The 22,014-nt window shown below is 45.6% G+C and overlaps 1 protein-coding gene across 4 annotated transcripts in view; it reads right to left on the bottom strand.

The window, feature by feature from the left end:
• Nucleotides 1-21,698, bottom strand: part of SAMD11 (sterile alpha motif domain containing 11) — a 323,740-nt gene extending 302,042 nt beyond the window's left edge. For 3 of the 4 annotated variants that reach the window (XM_083752516.1, XM_083752517.1, XM_083752505.1), the window contains exon 1: nt 21,632-21,694. The gene's annotated coding sequence lies outside the window, so the exon portion shown is untranslated. Of the gene's footprint in view, nt 1-21,631 lie in introns of all 4 variants that reach the window. The other variant, XM_083752510.1, reaches the window with a different exon arrangement.
• Nucleotides 21,699-22,014: the final 316 nt, after the last annotated feature.

Raw genomic sequence — 22,014 nt, 5'->3', positions numbered from 1 at the left:
TAACAGAAGGAAGGAACTCAGATGGGATGGAGAAATGGGTGCAGGCAATACTGAGCTAGATGGACCAATGGTCTGACTCAATATAAAACAGCTTCCTAGGTTCCTAAAGGAAGTGTGAAGAAAGTTGTAACATTGCCACTTGGGTTCAGAGCGAGGCAATTATAACCCAGACAGGCAAAAACTGATTTGTGCACAATTTGTCACGGGGGAGAGGGGTGCGGGGAGCAGAAGGCATACAAAAAAATTGGCAGTGATGGTGGTGGTGAAGATGCCTGCAGGCATCTGGCTGGCCACTGTAAGAACAGGATGCTGCACTGTTACGATTATAAAAGTATTTGTCCACATAGCACATCCTTCCTTTGGATGCAGTTACATGGCTTTTTGGTCCCAGCAAGCAAGGACTGTACCTTCCTACATTCATAAGTGAAGACATCACCATTCACTCTTTCTCTCAGTAACCCTGTCAAGGCTCGCTTCCCAAATGCTACAATCAATGATCTTCTGTGTAAATAAGAACGGAAGCTTTATTCAAGGTTTCCGACACTACGGGTCAAGCTATGGGCTCAGATTGCTACAGGCACGGCTAGTGAGTTCGGGAACAGCACAGGGATCTGAGACCAGATTAAAGATGCAAAGATGTCTCCACAAATTACTAATCCCCTCCTGTGAGGTTTTAAAGGTGAGATATGGTGCACGCATTCACAAGACACTTTCTCCCACATGCCTCCCCAAATGAGGGTGTGGGTCTGTTACCAATGGCGGAGGTGGTGCCAAGCTCTTGGTGATGGGGTGCTTAGTCCCCCTGCTTCCTCCTCCAGTTGTCCAGCCTCCTGGTTGGTCAATGCCCCCCCCCCATAGCTAGGGAATCTCTCTGCTCTGTGGGTGGGGCAGGACAAGAGGTTAGCACAGGGGTCAACAAACTTTTTCAGCAGGGGGCCGGTCCACTGTCCCTCAGACCTTGTGGGGGGCTGGACTATATTTGGGGGGGGGGATGAACAAATTCCTATGCCCCGCAAATAACCTGGAGATGCATTTTAAATAAAAGGACACATTCTACTCATGTAAAAACAAGCTGATTCCCGGACCATCCGTGGGCCGTATTGAGAAGGCGATTAGGCTGGATCCGGCCCCCGGGTCTTAGTTTGCCTACCCATGGGTTAGCAGGTCTTCCCACCCTAACCTCTAACAGCAAAGGCGCTTGGGGCTCTTCCTTTCCCAATGTTCCCCACTAATAACAGCATCCTCCATGCCTCCTCTGCTCCAATGACTACTGCCACCCCAGTTGGGTAGGACTTAAAATGTACCCTTTCAGGTGCTACCAAGCCATAAGCTTTAGCTGAGGTAGGGAAAGGGGAGGAATTTTGTTCAATTGACATTTTGTTTTGCAAATCCCTGAAACAACATGCAATGTGAAATACAGCTACCCTTCAAAATTTGCACTGCTCAGGGAGCATCAAGGAAGCCTCTTAACAATAGGCCAGCTGGTCAAGCAGTTCAAGAGATAGGAGAAAAATTAAATTCTGTTTGCAATTAAAGCCTACCAGATTTGCACTTTCCAAAACAACTGAAACGCAACCAGTTGTGAACCACAACCATCCTTTCAGAACCACTACAAAAAGCGTACATTGGGAGAAAGTATGCAAAGAAATGCTTACATTCGCTAAAGTAATGTATGGTGGTGCATTACAGATTAAGGGAAATTGCTTGTCAAAAAGCGTGTTTTGGAGAAATGTATGTTAAAATGCTGAAAGATTTTCATGAGAGCTCTTTTTATAATAATAATAATAATAATAATAATAATAATAATAATAATAATAATAATATATTGATGGACAGATGTGGAGCTGTAGATAAATGAATTTAATAGTGGGAAAATGAGAGAAACAAATAGTAAGATTTCTCCATGATCATATTCAGCCTGGCTTGCTTTACAAGCCAAAGTCTTGCTGCTCCTGGATTTCTATGGAGCTGACAAGAGTTGAGAAAAGCTCTCTTTGCAAGTCTCTTCCATTCAGTTGTGTCTTCTCCTAGTGCTCCCTTTCCATTTATTTGTCTCTCTCTCTCTTTTGGATGCTTTCAGGGAGCCCTGCTCCTGCCTTTTCCCCTTGCCCCCCCCCCCGCCTCCCCTCAGTCATATTTTATTTATTACTTCCTGATTCTTAACGAGCCAGCTCCTTCCCCAATCATCGCTAATTAGATCGCGTGTCCCTTCATGAGCAGAGACATGCAAACGCGGCAGCACACACTTCCACCGAGGCCCTTCAGGAAATCGATGGCTGCGTCGCCCAAAGGTCACGTCGCTCATGCAGACATGGTTTAAGCTCGTAAGCCCAAACCATCGCCAAGTGGGATTAATACTGCATTCCGCAGAGGCGGCAGACAACGTCACTGTGGCCTCAATGCTGCGTTGATATAACAGAAGCACCTTAAAGATAGCAGCTCTCCCCGGTTTTATAGATATCCCTCTCTTTCCCCACCTCCTTGACAGGCTCAAAGCGCCGGCTACGGGCTTCAGGTTGCACCTTGTTGATTTCAAAGTCACGTCTCAGCCTTTGATATTGTCAAGATGTTTTCCAAGCCAGAAAGATGGCCTTTGAATTTCCCCCCTCTCCCCCCCCAGGGTGAACCCACCAACGGCCTCCAACACAGAGAAGAAGCGCCGAAGGCGTGCACATCATAATGGAGTGGGGGAGAACTGAGAACTGGGAGAGGATGGAGAGGCAGGTGCTTTGAAGGGATACATCAAGGAGCAATGGGATGCAAGAGCATGAAATATCCCAAAAGGCAAGTGAGCATTGTATGTAGGTACCTGCTGTAAACCTGGTTCCTTGCCTAGCATGACAGAAGCATATACCAGTAAGGCCATTTCTGTTGTGCGCCCACTAACAACACACAGAGGAGGCTGCCTGCTCTCTCTCTGCATTATATACTGGTTTGGCTTTGCCTCTTTCTGACAAGGCTGCCCACGCTGGTACTACATTGGGTGTGATGTGAATGATGACCTGATCGCACCCCACACTCAATGCAGAAATGCTACCAGACTTTACAGGCTTTTCCAGAAGAGGCTGCCTGTTGCGGCCCTGTATGAGGCAGAACCATTTAGTTTCTACCAATCAACTTGCATAATGCGCCATATAACACTTATAGAATACACACATGCACACATGTTACAGAATTCATTCACACTCTTTCCTGAGCGTGAAAAGGAACCTATTGAACCATGTAGATCCACTCAGACTCCATTCTAGATGGTTTCTACTGAGTTTGCTGAGAGTAAGGCAACATCTATGTTTGTTTATATGGAAATTTGCATCCCACTCCAACCTGAAGAGACACTGAAGCAACTTACAATAAAAACAAATGTGCACAATCAAGAAAACAGAGTAAGAGTAATAGAGGGGAAAAGATCCAGTGACCTACAAAAGCAGCACTATAAAAACTAAAACAGATTTACGTAGTAACTCAGTCTTTGCTAACCTGGTGCCTTATAGATGTTTTAGGCTATACCTCCCATCAGTCCCAGCCAGCAAAACCAATGGCCAGGGATGATGGGAGTTGTGGTCCAAAACATCTGGAGGACAACAGATTGCCAGATGCTGCTAAATAGCTAAATTAAAGTCCTGCTGGAAAGAAACCACTTTCAGGAGGCAGTGAGAAGGAGTTCTACAGACTGGGTACCAGGACAGAAGGGATGCAGAAGCATGGGCTGCCTCCCATTGTGACAACAGCAATTTTGTAAACCAGCAAGGATTAAAGTTACCAGGTTGCAATTTTTTGGTCCTTGATGGCTCCAATTTAACTGTAGGGGGTGGGGGACAGCTGTGAAGTGGAGGGGGGCAAAACCTTCCCCCTCTCTCCATGACTGCTGCTGTTGGGGGTTATTGCAGCAAGGAGGGTCCTTATTCTTTCCACTCTTCCAGTCACAACGATGTTCATTTTGCCTGGCATGTGTCGACTTTTTTGAAGAACACTCAAGCTTACAATCAGTATCAGAATCCAACAGAACAAACCTGGCATGGACAGCAAAGCAATTTTTGTTCTGGAAAAGTTACCGCTACACAGCAAAGCTAGAAACATGGGAAGCTGCCTTATACCGAGTCAGACTTTTATCCCATCTTGCTCAGTGTTGTCTACACTGACCGGCAGCAGCTCTCTGGGATTTCAGACACGGGTCTCTCCTAGCCTTACCTGGACATGCTGGGGGGGGGGGGGGGTGGAACCAGGAGCCTTCTGCATGCAAACCGACTGCTCTATCACTTAGCTATGGCCTTTCCCTTAAGACATTGGAATATAGGAAGCTGTCTTATATATCAAGTCAGACCAGCTCCCCAAAGCTCCAGGCATAGGCCATCTCCAGCCCTACCTGGAGATGCTGGGGATTGAAGATGGGACCTTCCGCATGCAGAACAAGCACCCTACCCATTGATCTATGACCCTTTCCCTTAAACTTAAGAACAGGCAAGTCTGATCCAGCAGTAAATGAAAATGATTAGAAAATGAAAAAATGTGATAAACCTTTAAAACAGTCTCACCCAAACTCCTGACAGCTGGGCTCACCTCCCCAGCTCCCAATTAAAACCAGAGGCGCACTTTTGTACTGCCCTGGTGAATGAGTTAGTGGTCCGCATGTGCCTCTTGGGTTAGAGGAAGCCAAGCTTAGAGCAACAAATTATGCAAAAATGCAGCAGGTATGCACTGCCTGGAGAGTCTGTCTGATCCAAGAACACTTAATACACGGAAATGATGAAATTACTTGCTGCCCATCTCCCCCAGTGGAGGCTTGTTGGAGACTCACACAGAGACACATGGTTTGGCCTCACAAGAGTTTTATGCATGCAACTCATTCATTTCAACACGGACATTTTCACTATTAGCACTGGTGTTGTGGAATGCAGTCCCTACGAAAAAACGAGAGGTTCCATCTGTATTGGCATTCTGCTGGCTTTTTAAAATACAACCATTTGCATGGACATTCCCTTGATATCTTGACTCAAGTCTCCTGTTTTACACTGTTGTGTTGTTTTAAAGGGATTGTTTTATTGTGTTTTCCCCCCATTATGCCATATTTTTTTAATTATTCTGTATTTTAACAATGTGGTGCAATGCTGGGTTTTATGCTTTGTAAACTGTTTAAATGCCACCTGGGCATTAAGTGATATAATAATTAATTAATAATAGTACTAATGGTAGTTTCTCTGAGCTAGGGATGGGGAGGAATAAAATTCAAACTGCACTTAAAAGTGAGTCTGCCTAGTTTGAAACAACACGAGGACCTAAGCACAGCCATCCATCAAAACCCCCACTTTTTTCCAATTTTTGAAATGCAGTTCTCTAGCCAAGAAATGTTACAAAAATTCATATAATTCTCATACAAAACTCTCTCCTCCCATCAAATTGCAAAATTTGGCTTTCAATACGTGTTTTGCTGCTTTTATTTTTCTACATTATCTGCTCTTGATTTGGAAAACACAACCTCTGTACTGCTTGAATGTTTTGTAAACTTGATTGTGTTTTTTGTTTGTTTGTATTCTTGATTTTATGTTAATTAAAAAGCAAAACAAATCAGAGAGAAGACAGGATAGATCCCTGCCTTGGCCGTCTTGGCCTGAGGGCATCCTCCTCAATAAACTTCCTTTTCCAAACAGAACCAGTGCATGTTCCTAAGAGATAGGCACTGAACTCTCGTGCAACAGTCACACTCCATGGAAGGAAAGGCAGGCTGGGACAATCTCTGTGGCCTGTTATTGCACAGGTCAGACTGGGTTGTTAGAAAAGGCGCCTTCCAGGTTTGGAAACCTATGTTGCTGCAACTGTGGCTGTAGCTGGGGAGGCGGGGGAGGGCACCAGAAAAACTTTGTGGCATTAAATAAATATATCAAGAGAAGACAGGCAATGTCTGCATAGGGCAAGGAAAAATAGCCTAATTGCTGACCGTATGTTACAAATGATTTTATGGGAGAATTTAACTGCAAAGTGGCTTTTGCTGTGTTACCCTCCTTGGCCTCGTGGCTGTTTCCATGGAAATAAATGGGAGTACATTCTCTGTCTCTCTTGTGTGCTTGTGGTTTGTTGGTTTTCCCCCCTGAAATTCTGATTAAAATCACTTTGGGATGAAAAACGGCAGCTTTCAGGGAAATCCTGCTAAGCTTTTCCTTACCCAGGTGCCATATTTTCAGAGAGGATAACAACAGATCGGACTTGGCTTGTAAGATGTTGTTGCTCTTCAAGAAAACAGAAATAAGCCAATAAAATTAGGGGTCGAGCGCAGAATCCAACTTCTTAAGTATTTTGAATTCATATTTATTTAAAAAAGAAAAAGTTTCTGGTTCTTTCGGGCTGCAAAGAGATGCCCGAAGGTTTGTTGGGTTTTCTATAATGCTTCTTGACTGGGGTGGCTAAAGTCCATTAAGATGTCATAAAGAGGACTCAGGCACCAGCTTTTCAGAGAGCAGTTTAACAGACTGGACCTGGCATGTATTATGTTGTGGTTCTTTATAAGAGCAGAAAGAAGCAAATAAAATTAGCAGGTAACATGCAGCAATAACGCCCACCTGTCAATCATGTGATGCCGAATTTAACCTGTGAGGCTGATGCTGATATGAGAAACTGGCCCACGGAGCCAAAAAGCTTCCCCACAACATTGAATTTGACAGATCAGTGGTCTCATTCTCACTATAAAACAGCTTCCTATATATAAAGGAAAGCAGCAGCAGTTAGAGCATCTGTCTGGCATGCAGAAGGTCCCAGGTTCAAACCCAGACATCTCCAAGTAGGGCTGGGAATGTCCCCTGCCCAAATGTCCAGAGACTGACCAATGGTCCGACTTGATGTAAGGTAGCTTCACCACAAACCAGAATATGATACAACTGAAATGGGCAAAGTTTGAGTCAGGTGCTGTTCAGCTGACTAACCATGATAGAGACTGTTCCAAGTGCATTAAATAAGTTCACCAGTTGCAATCAGTTTTGTTGTAAGATGCATCGCTTTGTCTGTCAGATGAAGAGAACTGCTGGGTGACACTTAGCTGAGAGAGCCGAGGCAAGGCCGCCAGAGGTTCTGGTATAATGTCCCCACTTGCAAATGAAATGAGACCAGCACAGGCTTCTTTTGCAAGGCTCCGGGAACTTGTAGAGAGTGGGAGTTAAACTTTTGACCTTGCATCCCTGCAAGAGACAGAACCCCTAAATCAAAATTAAACCACTTGCACCCTGACAGGGCATCCTCAGGGTCACTTCTCCCATGCCAGCACTGGATGGGTCAAGCTGTGTTAATGGCTCTGCGGGACTTTCCTGCAAAACAGCTCTCGTTTGCTGGAACAGGCCAATAGAAGCTCCTGCAGAGAACGCAAGAGAGCTTTTTATGGGGGGGGGGGGAGTGTAGATAGCCAAATTTTCAGGGTGCGGGGTAGTATTAAGATTTGCTGCAACCATCATGGATTCTGAGCCCATGGCGCCCCCAATTAGCTCTGGCTAAATGAGGGAACTGCAGGGAGAGACTCAAGGAAGCTTCTTAATACAGTGGTACCTCGGGTTAAGTACTTAATTCGTTCTGGAGGTCCGTTCTTAACCTGAAACTGTTCTTAACCTGAAGCACCACTTTAGCTAATGGGGCCTCCTGCTGCCGCCGCGCCACTGGAGCCCAATTTCTGTTCTTGTCCTGAAGCAAAGTTCTTAACCTGAAGCACTATTTCTGGGTTAGTGGAGTGTGTAACCTAAAGTGTATATAACCCGAGGTACCACTGTACAGTATTAAGGCAGAAGAGGTCACGTGATACTAGAGACTAGGGAACTAATTCAATTCACTTCACATTTAAAAGTGAACCTATCTACCGTAATCTGCACTTTCCAAAACAATAGGAGAACCCAAGCAAAGCCATCTTTTGATATGCAGGCTTTCCCAAATTTTACGATGCTGGTCTCCAATCAAACAAGACTTACAAAAATGCATATTTTCAGAGAGAGCATGCAAAAAAGTAGTGAAATTAGCATACAAAAATGCATTATATTATGGAACTTTTCACTGCAGAAGTGTGAATATTTTTGTCAAAACTGCATGAGAAAATTATTATTATTATTATTATTATTATTATTATTAATATTATCATCTTATTTATATGTGCTTATCTGGAGAATATTGCACTAAAATGCTGACAATTTTTAATGAGGATAAAAAACCCACAAATTGCTGCAGAAATGTGGAGAACTGAATTCTGATTGGAAAAATGAGAAATGAAGCCAACCAAAATGGACAGATCTGCCCATTCCTGCTTGACTTGCCCCTTAAAGGCTTCCAGGTCACTGCTGCTCGCTATTTTGAACCAGCAGGGGGTGCTGTTGCTCCTCCTCCGCCTCCTCCTTACAGATCAGATGGGGAAGCTGGTGGCTGCCCACATGATGCTAGACTTCAGCTCCCATAATCATAGTCCACTGACCATGGACTATGCTAGCTGGAGGCTGATGGGGAGTTCTCTAGGAAGCCACAGGCCCTCCCACTTCCCTGTTGCAGATGGAGGTTGCCTCAGCGTCCTCATGCCTCTTCAACTTTGCAAGTGGGAGGCTCTCTGTCTGCTGCTCCCTGCACCCACCCCCCGTGCAGAGAGGTACTTTCCTACTCCTAATCCCCACACGGGATGCAATTATAAATAGATGACCGGGAATCGTCGGCCAGGAGAGGCACACATTCTGGGCCTGGGACCAGCGACCCCATCCCTTCTCATCTTACCAACACAGTCACGACTGGCGGGGAAGTGGCAACGCCAACTCTCCCAGAACATCTCAGATACTGCTGAGCTGGGCTGGCGGAAACGAGCTTTGCAGTCCTGGCTCCTGTTCAAGCCCAGAATGTGATGAGGGCGCCACCCAAGGCCCACCAGGCAGGGAGCCTTTGCTGACATGTGCAGATTTGCACCTGTGTAAGCTGAGTTGGGAGACTCAGAGCACCGTGGGCTCCTAGGCCGTGGGGGCAAGTGGACAACCATCACGCCAGAGTGCCAAAACCACCTGGGACTGGATGCACTTTTCGCCCCCTTTGGCTTCTGCAAGAAGTCCTTCAGACAGCTGTAATTAATGCTATGTTTTCGATGGCAACTAAGCGAATATTTACTTCTTAATTCTTTTTTAAGATCATGCTTCTTTTTTTTAATAAAAAAAAATTGCTGCAGAGATTTCTAATGTTGTTGTTTTAAATGAGAGAATGCACATTAATATTCTGTTTCTATATCCTGTGTTCTCTTAAATGATTTCCATTCTAAGCTGCTTCAATTTTTGGAAAACTGGACTATAAAAAAGATAAATCAAATAAATCCAAAGAGCTGTGATCAACACATTTTAAAGGAGAAAACTGGGTGGAAATGATTCTTAGAAATGTTTAGTTGGGGTTGGCAGTTATTTTAATTTGGGTATAACTGCAAACTATTTATTATTATTGTTAATATGGTTGCTGTTCTTATTGGTTTCTATTGATTTATTGGTTAGTTTGTTGCTCGTATATTTTGTTTTATAATGTTTGATGCTTTGTTGTGTTTTTATATCTCTTGTAGGCCGCCCAGAGTGGCTAGGGAAACCCAGCAAGATGGGCGGGATATAAATTTAATAAATATTACTATTATTGAATGTGACAAAGATAAATTATTGGGGGCAGTGGACAATGAAAAATGGCAACTTTGTGAACTTTCAGGGAAGGGCTATAGCTTAGTTGTAGAGCAGCTGCTTTGCACCCCAGTTATGTACTAGAACATCTCATCTAAAAGCCCTGGAAAGCCACTGTCAGTCTCATTGTAAGGCAGCACTCTATGCAGAGGAGGCCATAGCTCAGCAGTAGAACATCTGTTCTACACGCAGAATGCCCTGGGCTCAATCCCTGGCATCTCCAAGTTGTTTGGGGAAGATCCCCTGCCTGAAAAACTGGAGAGGGGCTGCCAGTCAGTGTAGACAATACTGCCCTGATAGGCCAATGGCCTGACTCTGTGCAAGGAAGGCAGCTACCTATCTTCCTATGCTTGCTTACAATTTTTGAGTGCTTTATTAAGAAAGCAAGCCTGTGAATAAATAAAATGTATTTATTGAAATATTTCTATTACAAAAACAAAAATTCATGCTGTGATAAAACGCTGTATTAGAAAAATCAATACTCATCAATAAAAATCAGCAAAATCAATCACAGTGTGCAAGAGCATCAGGAACTATTGTTGATAATAGCAAAAGCCATGGAAAGCCACAGGTATGTGGTCCACTAGCAGCAAGAATACGCCACAGTTGGTGCTTCTTTGAGCTCAACAGGGAGAGTATGCCACAACAGAAAAGGTGGCGCATGCATGATTTAGAGAAAGAATCACATTGGGAGGGGCATTCTGTCCTCTTGGGTGTGTTTGAGAAAAGGAGGGCGTCTGGCAGCCTTACTCTGGCTGCATTTACATGTAATAATAAGCCAAGAACTCTGGCGAATAATGGCTCTTTCGAGAAGGTCAGCATTTTGCAAGTGCATACTGGGAAATCCAGGTTTCCGCAATTAAAGTGGATTAAAATGCACTGTTACCCTAGTGCCACAAACCCACTTTAGAAAAAGAAACAAACTTTTTGCAGTTAGGAAAGAGTTAGGGGGGGGGGGGAAATGTCTTGAAAATTGCAAGATGAGCGAAAGATGAATGGGAAGATGTATAAACACACTGCAAGCAAATGAGGACGAACGCTCATTGTCACATAACTGCCGTGTAGGGAAGTCAGAGAATTCTGGCGGGAACAGGTGACAGAAGCAGAAACGGTTGATGCTCGCTGATTCATCCCGTGTCAGAATGGAAATCAATAGCGTGTCTCCTCCCCCCTGCCCATTTAAATTGTGTTTGCATTGAAATGACTTGTGTGGAAATAATTATGTCACTATCTTATACAGTAGAGAGATGTACGGTGTCATATTTAGTGAAAACTGAACTGCAGAACAGGTGGCGCTGTGGGTTAAACCACAGAGCCTAGGGCTTGCCGATCAGAAGGTTGGCGGTTCGAATCCCCATGACGGGGTGAGTTCCCGTTGCTCGGTCTCAGCTCCTGCCAACCTAGCAGTTCAAAAGCACATCCAAGTGCAAGTAGATAAATAGGTACTGCTCTGGCGGGAAGGTAAACGGCGTTTCCATGCGCTGCTCTGGTTCGCCAGAAGCAGCTTAGTCATGCTGGCCACATGACCCAGAAGCTGTATGCTGGCTCCCTCAGCCAATATAGCGAGATGAGCGTCGCAACTCCAGAGTCGGCCACGACTGGACCTAATGGTCAGGGGTCCCTTTACCTTTACCTGAACTGCAGAACAGAAACAGACCTGACTGTGACGAAGACAGGTCAGAATGGACATTGCTGCCTTCTGATAGCCCTGCCACCCTGCAAGCAAATCAGAATGACTATTCCACGAAAACTGAACATAGCATGACCTCTGTTTAACCTTTGTGCAAGCAAATCAGGACAAACGTTCAGTCAATAGGTTGTCTGGAAGAACCCACTGTGCATGCAGCCCCAAAACTCTCACTTGGCTCCCCCTTTCACACAAGCAGGTGGAACCAAGGAGAAAAGGCACAGCTCAGAGTTACTTCCAAGACTGTTGTTTGCTTCTCCCTAACAAGCCAGGATTCAAGAACAACCTTTGGGTTGAAGCAGGACTGGCCCTTCCATGAGGTCAAGCAAGGCAATTTCCCTCAAGCAGCCAGGGCTGAGAAGCAGAAAATTGGTGCCCCCTCTGGCCTGTGGTTGTTTGTCTGGCTGCCAGACCAGCTCCTTCTGCCCACTGTGCAAAATGCCTGCTCACTGTGGGGCCCTTTAGAGCATGGGTAGGCAAACTAAGGCCTGGGGGCCAGATCCGGCCCAATCACCTTCTCCTGGACGGTCCAGGAGTTAGCGTGTCTTTACATGAATAGAATGTGTCCTTCTTTTTAATGCATCTCTGGGTTATTTGTGGGGCCTGCCTGGTGTTTTTACATGAACAGAATGTGTGCTTTTATTTAAAATGCATCTCTAGGTTATTTGTGGGGCATAGGAATTCATTTTTTTTTTCTTTTCAAAATATAGTCCGGCCCACCCCCACCCCCCAAGGTCTGAGGGACTGGCCCCTTGCTGAAAAATTTTGCTGACCCCTCTTTTAGAGGGTCTGTTCTGTGGCCTTGCTCAGAGAAAAGGGGTCATCCCTCGGAGCAAGGTGGCCCACGAAGAGTGCCTCTACCACTGCCGATTTGCCAATGCAGCTAGAAAATCCTTTTTTTAAAAATCAGCTTAAAGTTAGTATTCTGTCTGTTCCACCTGACGAAGCCACAGCAGTGGAGGTCACTCTCCTGGGCCACCACACCCAGAATGCCTCCCTCTGACAAAGGAAATCCTTTCTCAGAGCAAGAGCACCATGTTAGCAGTGGCAAAATAAGGTGGGCATGAGTGTGGGGGGGTGGGTGAGTGGTGGCAGATGGCAGTGACACCACCTGCCTCAGGTTGGCCCAATGCCATGTACCGATGCTGGATTCAAAACTGGCTAGCAATTCTGGTTTGTTAGGGAGGGACAAGCCATGAATCTGGGTTCAGACATAATGCCAAGCTGTTGCCTTCCAGGGATTGTGGACCCGCTCACATGCAAAGGGGGAAATGTGTGTGTACGTGAGGGGGGCGCATTTATTAATCCAAGGTGCCTAGCTTCTAGGAATGTGGATACTGAAACCATTGTTCCATACAAGTCCAGTTTTACCTATCTTGACCAGCAGGAGGGGCTCTTCAAATGTCTCTTGTACCTACAGTCAAACCTTGGTTGTCGAACATAATCCAGAAGCTGTTCAACAACTGAGGCACAGCTTCCGATTGGCTGCAGGAACTTCCTGCACTCAAGCAGAAGCGGCGTCACATGTCCAGCTTCCAAAAAACGTCCGAAAACCAAAACACTTACTTCCAGGTTTTCAGTGTTCGGGAGCCAAAATGTTCTAAAACAGAGGCGTTTGGGAACCGAGGTTTGACTGTATTTGACCACACAAACTGGAGACACTGGGGACTGAACCTGCAACCGTCTGAGTGCAGAGGAAATGCTTTTTCAGTGAGCAGTCGTCCCTGCCTTGCTTCCCGAATACCTGTATTATGAAATTATAAAGTAATGCTAATAATAATTTAAAACCTTCTGCCTCTTAATAGGAGCATTGCTTTAGCTGATTCTACTTGAAGGGAAGTCAAAATTAGCTGCAGCTTTCTGCTAGTTACATTCTGTGGCACAGCGGGGATTGCATCTATGAAATTTTATTTTTGTACTTGTTTTATTTATAGCTCCCTGCTTCTGCCCCAGCAGGGCACACAAGATGGCTAATCTGTGTAATAGCACCCTGTGGAAAGGGAGGAGGGGAGGCAGGTTAGCTGCAGAACATCTGCTTTGTATGCAGAAGGCCTCAGGTTCAGTCCCCAGCATCTCCAGATAGGGCTGGGAACACCCCTGCCTGAAGCCCTGGAGAGCTGCTGCCAGTCAGTGTAGACAGTGCTGACCTATATAGGCTAAGGGTCTGACTCAATGGAAGGCAGCTACCTTCCTATGTTCCTATAGGGGAATGGGCTGTGATTCAGAGGCAGAGCACATGCTTTGTATGGCAAAAGTCCCAGGTTTGATCCCTGGCATTTCCAGGTATGGGGGGGACCCACCTCAACCCCCGGAAAGCCAATGCTAGCTGGTGTAGGTGATGCTGAGCTAAAAGGACCAAGGATCTGACTTCACCTATCTATCTATCTATCTATCTATCTATCTATCTATCTATCTATCTATCTATCAAATATTTGTATTTGAAGGTGGTGACCAAGAAACAAGAAGACTCCCACCTATTATACTCCATCTTATGGCTGAGTCTATAAATATAAAAACTCATTAAGACCACAAAATCAGCCAAATGAGCAGCGTATGTATGTATGTATGTATGTACGTACAATATAAATAAATAAACTACTACTACTACACAGTGAATAAGATGCAGCTGATAATCCAACAAGCATTATTGTCTGAGCAAGCAGTTTTGTTTTTAACAAATCCTAAAATACCACCCGTGGCATCGCTTGTCAGGGCTCAGATGGGTGGTGATGCCATAAAAGAGGAGCCACCACAGAGAAGGCCCTGCTGACCACTGCGAGGCTTTCACAACCAAGGTAGAGAAAGGCCTCTGAAGCTTGCATGTTAGGAGGCAGTTAGAAGGGGCGGACTCGTACGAGCATCTTTGCTCCAAGTGGTACAAGGCAGAAGTTGGCATAAGGCAGCTTTCTTTGGTCCCATAAATTGTTAGGGGTGAAAACCACAGTCTTCCTTGGGATGTGCTTCAGAGCACACGTGGCAGCCTTGCTCCACAACCGGCTGCCTTCCAGACATTTTTGGACTATAACTCCCATCAACCGCAGCTCATCCCAGGAAAGTAGGAGGGACCTAGGGACCAAGGGCTAAATACAGCTCCCCAGGCCTCTCTCTTTGGCCCCCAAGGCTCTTCCCAGGTCACCACAAGCCATGACCACAATTCACTTTCACCTGACTGGGATGTGCTCTCGAGCTGCCTCTTGCTAAAACTAGATGACGAGGCAGGCTGCGTGTGTTAGCCTGCGTGTTGAGATCTATCTGATTACTGCACAGCAGGAACTTGGCCTGATATTTAAAGCAGTTGTGGGGAACCTTTGGTTTTTCCAGATGCTGCTGAACAAGTTCTATTATCCCTAGTCCTTGCCCATGCTTGCTGGGGCTGACGGCGGCTGCAACATCTGGAGGGCCAAAGGTAAGAGGTATAAAGGTAAGTCACATCCATTGCTCTACCCACATTTGCCACTGGCCACACCCACAACCAGCCATGTGGCCCCCAGGAAGTTGCTTATGTGGCCCTTGGGCTGAAAATGATTCCCCAGCCCAGTCAAAAAGGTTGTTTCCCAAATAAAGGTATTGCTCAGCTCTGTGTGCCTTTACAGCTTGTAATTCTGTGTTTTTGTTTTGTTTTTACAGTGTTGAAGGGTTCCCCCCCCCCTTTAGATCCCCTTCATAAAGAGATGACTCTCAAAATGTGTCAAGAATGTATCATTTGGGCAACTGTTCCGCATACGGGTTGCTGGTACCTCACATATAGCTTCTTAACCTTCCTTGCGACTCCCCCAAACCAGGATAAATTACGCAAAATACAGTTAGGTTGTGTAATAGAAGACAGTCTTAGTTTGCACAGTACGTTCCTCAGCATTTACTGCTGTTGTCCTTTGCAAAAATGTAGCTGTGTGTAACAGATTCCCAGTCGCGGAATTCCCATTTTTTCGGGTACCGGGTTTCGTACCGGGTTTCGATGGGAGCACAGAGGCTACTGCATCCCCTACAGGTGGTAATAGGGAAAGTGAGGCTTTGCCAACGGGAGACGCGTTGCTTCCACGGTCTTGGCGTCACAAATGGATCATCGGTCTGTCCGCCTGTTGGCACCAACCTCCTTGGCAGGGGGGCAAGGGAGGCACAGCGCAGACGTCAGAGACACAGCCGCATGCAGACACACTTGGAAGCATGAAATCCAGCTCCCCTACTGCTGACAGCCAGAACGGATTGGACAACTTTAGCTCATTGCTACGGGGGGCAGGGGAGAAGAACGCACATGGCAGGAGAGCGAGAATCCTGTTCTGATCAACACCCAGCTTGGAATTTCCCCATCTCCTGTGACTTGGCTCTTTCCTTGGCTGCCGTTCCCCAGCCGTGCCTGGAAACTGTGAGGCAAACACAGCTGGCCTTGAACTCCCATCTCCTAGACTCTTGCAAGCCAATGTCAGAACCAAACAAAACACAGCTTTTGGTTTTTCAGCTACTTTACAAATAGAAGAAACTAAAGGTGATGGTGGGGGGTGGGGTGGGGGATTGGCTAGACAGCTCCAGCTGCCAGCAGGGTGCCTTTAGCAGAGGGCAAGGCACTGATGAGTTCATGGTGAGGTAAAGGTATTTCTGAAGAACAGGATCATTACAGTATAAGGAACAATGCAGAGGTTACAAGGTGATTGATCGTATGCAGTTGCAGCGGCAAAGCAAGGTCGTAATGCAGTTCTGCAGAAGAGGGGGAAAGACCTCAAGATGTGGTACTGGGTGCAGAAAGTTTTTAGTCCTCATGGATGCATGAAAGAGTGTCTGGTGGAATCTCAGAACTAAGCCAGAAAGGTGGCTGATTAAGTGCTTCTTTGTGGCAGCTGCCAACCTAGCAGTTCGAAAGCACGTCAAAGTGCAAGTAGATAAATAGGTACCGCTCCGGCGGGAAGGTAAACGGCGTTTCCGTGCACTGCTCTGGTTCGCCAGAAGTGGCTTAGTCATGCTGGCCACATGACCCAGAAGCTGTATGCCAGCTCCCTTGGCCAATAAAGCGAGATGAGCACCACAACCCCAGAGTCGTCCGCGACTGGACCTAACGGTCAGGGGTCCCTTTACCTTTACCTGTGGCAGATAAAGCTCTGGGTTCAATCCCCAATGGCAACTGCAGGGAGGGCTCAGAAAGACTCACTGCTTGAAATCCTAGGGAGATGCAGCCAGTCAGTGTAGACAATACATGGACCTGTGGTCTTGCTCAGTACAGGGCAGCTTCCTATGTTCCTAACATAGGAAGGAGGTCAATAATTCCTAGTAGTTGGAGAGCAACTTTTATATTTTATACAAAAATAAAATAAAACATTATTGAAACACCACTCAGAATTATCTTTCTCCATTCCTGTACAGTGGTACCTTGGGTTAAGTACTTAATTCGTTCCGGAGGTCCGTACTTAACCTGAAACTGTTCTTAACCTGAAGCACCACTTTAGCTAATGGGGCCTCCTGCTGCTGCCGTGCCGCCGGAGCACGATTTCTGTTCTCATCCTGAAGCAAATTTCTTAACCCAAGGTAATGTAATATTTCTGGTTTAGCGGAGTCTGTAACCTGAAGTGTATGTAACCTGAAGCGTATGTAACCCGAGGTACCACTGTATTATGAAAGCTCATGATCCCCCAATTATTTTGGTAATGGCAATACAATTTGGGACAGAAGAAAGGGCATTTTCACACAATGCATGGTTAGCTTATAGAATTCACTGCTACCAGATGTGACAATAAAGGCAGGCTTAGATTGCTTTAGAAAGTGGGATTAGACAAATCCATGAATGAGGACAGGTCTACCAATAGCTATTAGTTATGATCGCTGAAGAGAACCTCAATTTCCAGAGGCAGTGCACCTCTAAATACTGGCTGCTTGGGACAGAAACAGCATAAGGGGACTGACCAGGGTGTGAGTTGCAGTCTGATTCAGTATAAAGCAGCAGCATCACTCCCACCTCCCAGAAAACCATCTTTTAGAAAGGAAGAAAAGGAAGCTCCACAGCAGGCAAGGCATCAAGAGGAGCTCCAATGTTTCATCTTCTGGTGGCTTTTGCTTTTCAAGCTGCAGCCTTATAAAGTTCAGTTTGTTTCTTGCTTAGTCCCTTTGAGACCTGTGGTGTACCGTGAGTGCCCCCTAGTGTCTATATGAAAGAACTGAGCTTTATTTAATGCACTACTACAAACTAGCTAAGGGCCCGTCAATTTGATGGGTGGTGTTTGGAGAGACTGGGCTGCATGGGAACAATTCCCTTTAATAGCTGCAAAAGTTTCCAGCAGGGAGACTGAGAGAACCAGGGTGGAATGACCAAAGAGGAAGATAATGCAGGATAAGTGGAAATGTGGAAATAAGTGGAATCTGGGAGGAAGGGAAATTATTATTTTTTCCAGGACGTAAGAAGCGCCCTTATTCAGAGTCAGATCATTGGTCCATCTGGCTTGTTATGTATACACTGACTGGCAGTGGCTCTCCAGGGTTTCAGAAAGGAGTCTCTCTCAGCTCTACCTGGAGATGCCAGGGATTGAACCTGGAACCTTCTGCATGCAAAGCAGATGCTCTACCACTGAGCCATAGCCCTCTCTGTTCTTAAGAGTGTTTGTTAAACAGGACTTGAATTGGTCAACATCCTCCATGAAGTAGCAGTTGTAGCCATTCTAGGCAACTCAGATCTCAGCCAAAGGACAGTTGATCTCCCCTCCCCAGGTAGGGGAGATATGCTTGTCTGAAGCCCTGGAGAGCTGCTGCCAGACAGTGTAAACAATACTGATTTAGATGAGCCAGTGGTATGACTCAGTATAAGGCAGCTTCCTGTGTTCCCAATCGGTTCATTTTTTAAGGGCTGTTACGTTCAGTCAAATAGTTAAATTAAGTCGATAAAAACATTTTTGATAGAATGAAACAGTGCCCCCCATTAAACCAGGCAGCAGATTCTTAATTACGTTTTTAATAAAAGTTCTTGCAAAAAGTACAGATGGCAAGCACCATATTAAAAGACACATTCCTTCCATGCTCTCTCTCTCTCTCACTCACACACACACCACACAGAATGTGGATTGAGCAGGCAAAGGCATGCCCACCTGCCCTACAACCAGATGACATATATGGTGGCAGTTGTAGGGCAAATAAAGACATGGCTTAGCTGAAAGGGGAGGTTGCAGGCACTGCAGTTCAGCAGCATCTGCACACAGCCCCATGGACATCACTTTACAAGTGCCAACTGATCAGCTGATCATGCTTAGCACTATGCAAAAAAATAGGTCATCTGACATCACTGTGATGTCAGGTGACCCTGGCAAGACAAATCTAGTCCATGGGACAAATCATGTTCTGGACCACCAACCAGATCCAGTTCCCCTTCTCTGTTCCAAGAGAACTGTTACTGCAACACGTCTGCAACCCTTTTGAATGATTGGATTTCATCATGTGCAATTTTTAAAAGCGTTATTCATTAATTGGTTAATCAGTTGAGATTAACCAAATCAGTTGAGATTAACTAAAGTGGGTGGCAGCCCAGTTTATTTCTCATTCTGTCTCACGGCAACAGGAGGCACCATGTAGTGAAACCATGTAGTGAAAATGTCTGAATGGAAATGAGGACGTGTTGTAGCTCAGCATACTGGCTTCCTTTGAGTATTAGAGCTATCCATAACTTAGTGGGAGAGAATTTGTTTTGTTATGCAGAAGATCCCAGGTTCAATCCCTGGCATCTTTAGGTGGGGCTGGGAATGCCCCCCCCCACCTGCCTGAAACCCTGGAGAGCCACTGCCAGTCAGTGCAGACACAATGCTGAGATGGACAGGCCTTGGTCAGAGTTGACACAAGGCATTTTTCCTAACTCTTAAGAGAAGGGGTGTAGCTCAGTGGTAGGTCATCTGCCTTGCTTGCAGAGGGCAATGGGTTCAATTCCCAACATCACAAGGTAGGGCTGAAAACGCACAACCACAAAATGGCTGCCACAGGGAGCATGGCATAACACAAAATTAAGAGACAACCATCCCCCAAAATATTATGCTTATCATGGGAAGTCACGCTATGCTGTGATGGTACTTATTGTGGAGATCACTCTCTCACACACAAAAACACACAGTTGCAATCTAATAATAACAGGAAGTTTTCCTAAGTACCAGGAAAAAATATACAAGGTGGCGACTCCACTCTCATTTTACAGAAATTGCTTAGAAGGTATCTGTACATTTTGCCCCATAATATTCTTTCTAGGAGGGTTAGTAAAGGTAAAGGTACCCCTGTCCGTACGGGCCAGTCGTGTCTGACTCTAGGGTTGCGCGCTCATCTCGCTCAAGAGGCCGGGAGCCAGCGCTGTCCGGAGACACTTCCGGGTCGCGTGGCCAGAGTGACTAAGTGGCATCTGGCGATCCAGCACCAGCGCCGCACACGGAAACGCCGTTTACCTTCCTGCTATAAAGCGCTACCTATTTATCTACTTGCACTTAGAGGTGCTTTCGAACTGCTAGGTGGGCAGGAGCTGGGACCGAACGACGGGAGCTCACCCCGCCACGGGGATTCGAACCGCCGACCTTGCGATCAGCAAGTCCTAGGCACTGAGGTTTTACCCACAGCGCCACCCGCGTCGTCTAGGAGGGTTAGGGACTTACTTTTTATTGTTAAATGAAAGCTCACGGTCTGGGGCATCTGCCCAGGGCACCACTGGGAGCCTTCACAGGTGCCCAGGTGCCCGCCGGGTTGGTGACCCCTGAAATAAGCTGCTATCAAACCAAAACATAGACAGCAGTGCCATCTAGTGGTTGCAGGCTGGATGCTTGTTATATTATGCTCACTGGGTTTCATTAATCTGAAAAAATTAAATTAATACGTGGGGCCAAATTCCACAATTCCAATTGCGGCAAACTCTGAGAGTGTGGAGATTTTACCGAACAAAAGATGGCAATATCTTTCTTTAGAACTATGCAGCAATTGTTTGCACAATTTCACACATATAACTCTTATTAAAATAATATAATATGGCAATCCTCTCCCCACTGAGCTTGGAGTAATAAATAGGCCTAATTGAACTCGGTGGGATTACTTCTGAGTAGGCATGCAAAGGAGTGCACTGTAAATTTATCTCTGTCTTGCAGGAGGGATAACAAAAGGTGAAAGGAGAATGAGAGGTGAGACCTTGAGAGGCTGTGCTATGGAGGAAAAAAAATGAATATTTTCACTCTCTGTCTCCAAAGCACATATGGACTTGTTTTGGTAAACACCATCAAAGTCAAGATCCCAAAGTGTCACTGACACACTCAGATTGTAGACAAAAAAAATGTATTATGGCAGAAGTTTTTATGCACAGTTCACCCTATCAGTTGCATGAATTGTTGTTCCAAGCTGAATGAATTATCACACACACGTGCACCCAAACACTTTGGTCTTCAACCAGCCAACAGCAAATCCCTTCTCCACCAGGTGAGACCAGCAGGCTTGAAAACCAATCTGAAGTCTAGAATAGGTAACAGGTGTTTCAAACCAGCCTTCTCTTTCTCTGATTAGCTAGATTGGCTCCCCTGAACATCAGTTGCTCCTACGACTTCATTCTTTGGCTAAAACACTGAAAGATGGGAGGCTAGTTTCATACATTTAAAGCTCACAAGCTTCCGCCCCGAAATCCTGGGAACTGTAGTCTACCTTCACAGAGCTACAATTCCCAGCACCCTTAACAAACAACAATTCCCAGGAAGATTTTCATTTAGGAGGGGGTTAGGATGTGCTTTAGATATATGGTGTGTGCGCAGGCTCACAAAAAAGTGTGGAAATTTGCACTTTTTCTACATTTTGTGTCAGATCCTACAAATGCTAGAAACTTGGGGGGGGGGTGTTAAAAAAAGGAAAAAAAACCCAGAAAGCTGGGACTCTGGAGATTATAATTCATTCAGGGGAAAGAGAAAGACTCCCCGCTCCTGACAACCATGACTCCCAAATAAACATGGACAGAACTGAAAGCCTTATTTTGAGAAACGAAGCCTTTTCTTTTAGAGAATAAAATAAAATCACTGAAGGAGAAGAATTACAACTGAAGGACTTGGCAAATAAATATTTTTTTAAAATTAAAATTGTAAGTGCTTCTCTGTGAGGAGAGGTAACCCAGACCCTAAACCTGCAGGAAGTTGGCAAAAGGGTTGTTGTTTTGGCTTTAGTTGTTAAAATACAGCTTTTTTTTTCCTTTCAAAATAGAGACACACTTCAGGTATTTTCCCACTGCCCTTGATACTTGACTGCAGTCCATTCCAACCCCATTACTCTCTCACATGTACAAACAGCTGGTTCTTCCAGCAAGGTCAGTAAAGAAAAAGAAACTTACTAAGTGTATGAAATTAGCTTTCATGCCTCGCAGCCATTCTCCTTCCTCCCCCTCCATCTCTGGACAGTGACCGAGAGCGAGGGAAATGCAGCCGCTTGATTGGCAGAGGGGCTGGGTAGGCAGGCCCTGATGCAAAATGCCGCCACAGGATTGGCCGGAGGAAGGCAAGGCTGAGGCCTGCCCGGTTTTTATGCTGAATACCACCTTTCTTGAGTGGTTTTTAACCAAAAAAAACCCCAAAACCTCACGAGGGGAATTTTGTTTGTTAATGTTTCAAACAAGTGAGGGGAAAGATGTTTAAAATGAATGCTTAAGAGGGGAAAATGTGTCTAAAATGAGCGTCTGAGGGAGGTAAAAGTTCTTAAAAGGAGTGTTTGCTCCAA

The sequence above is a fragment of the Podarcis gaigeae genome, assembly GCF_964106915.1.
Source record: "Podarcis gaigeae genome assembly, chromosome: 8".
In the NCBI taxonomy this organism is placed as follows: Eukaryota; Metazoa; Chordata; class Lepidosauria; order Squamata; family Lacertidae; genus Podarcis; species Podarcis gaigeae.
Note: the sequence above shows the minus strand (reverse complement) of the source record. Positions and strands in the feature narration are given on the sequence as shown.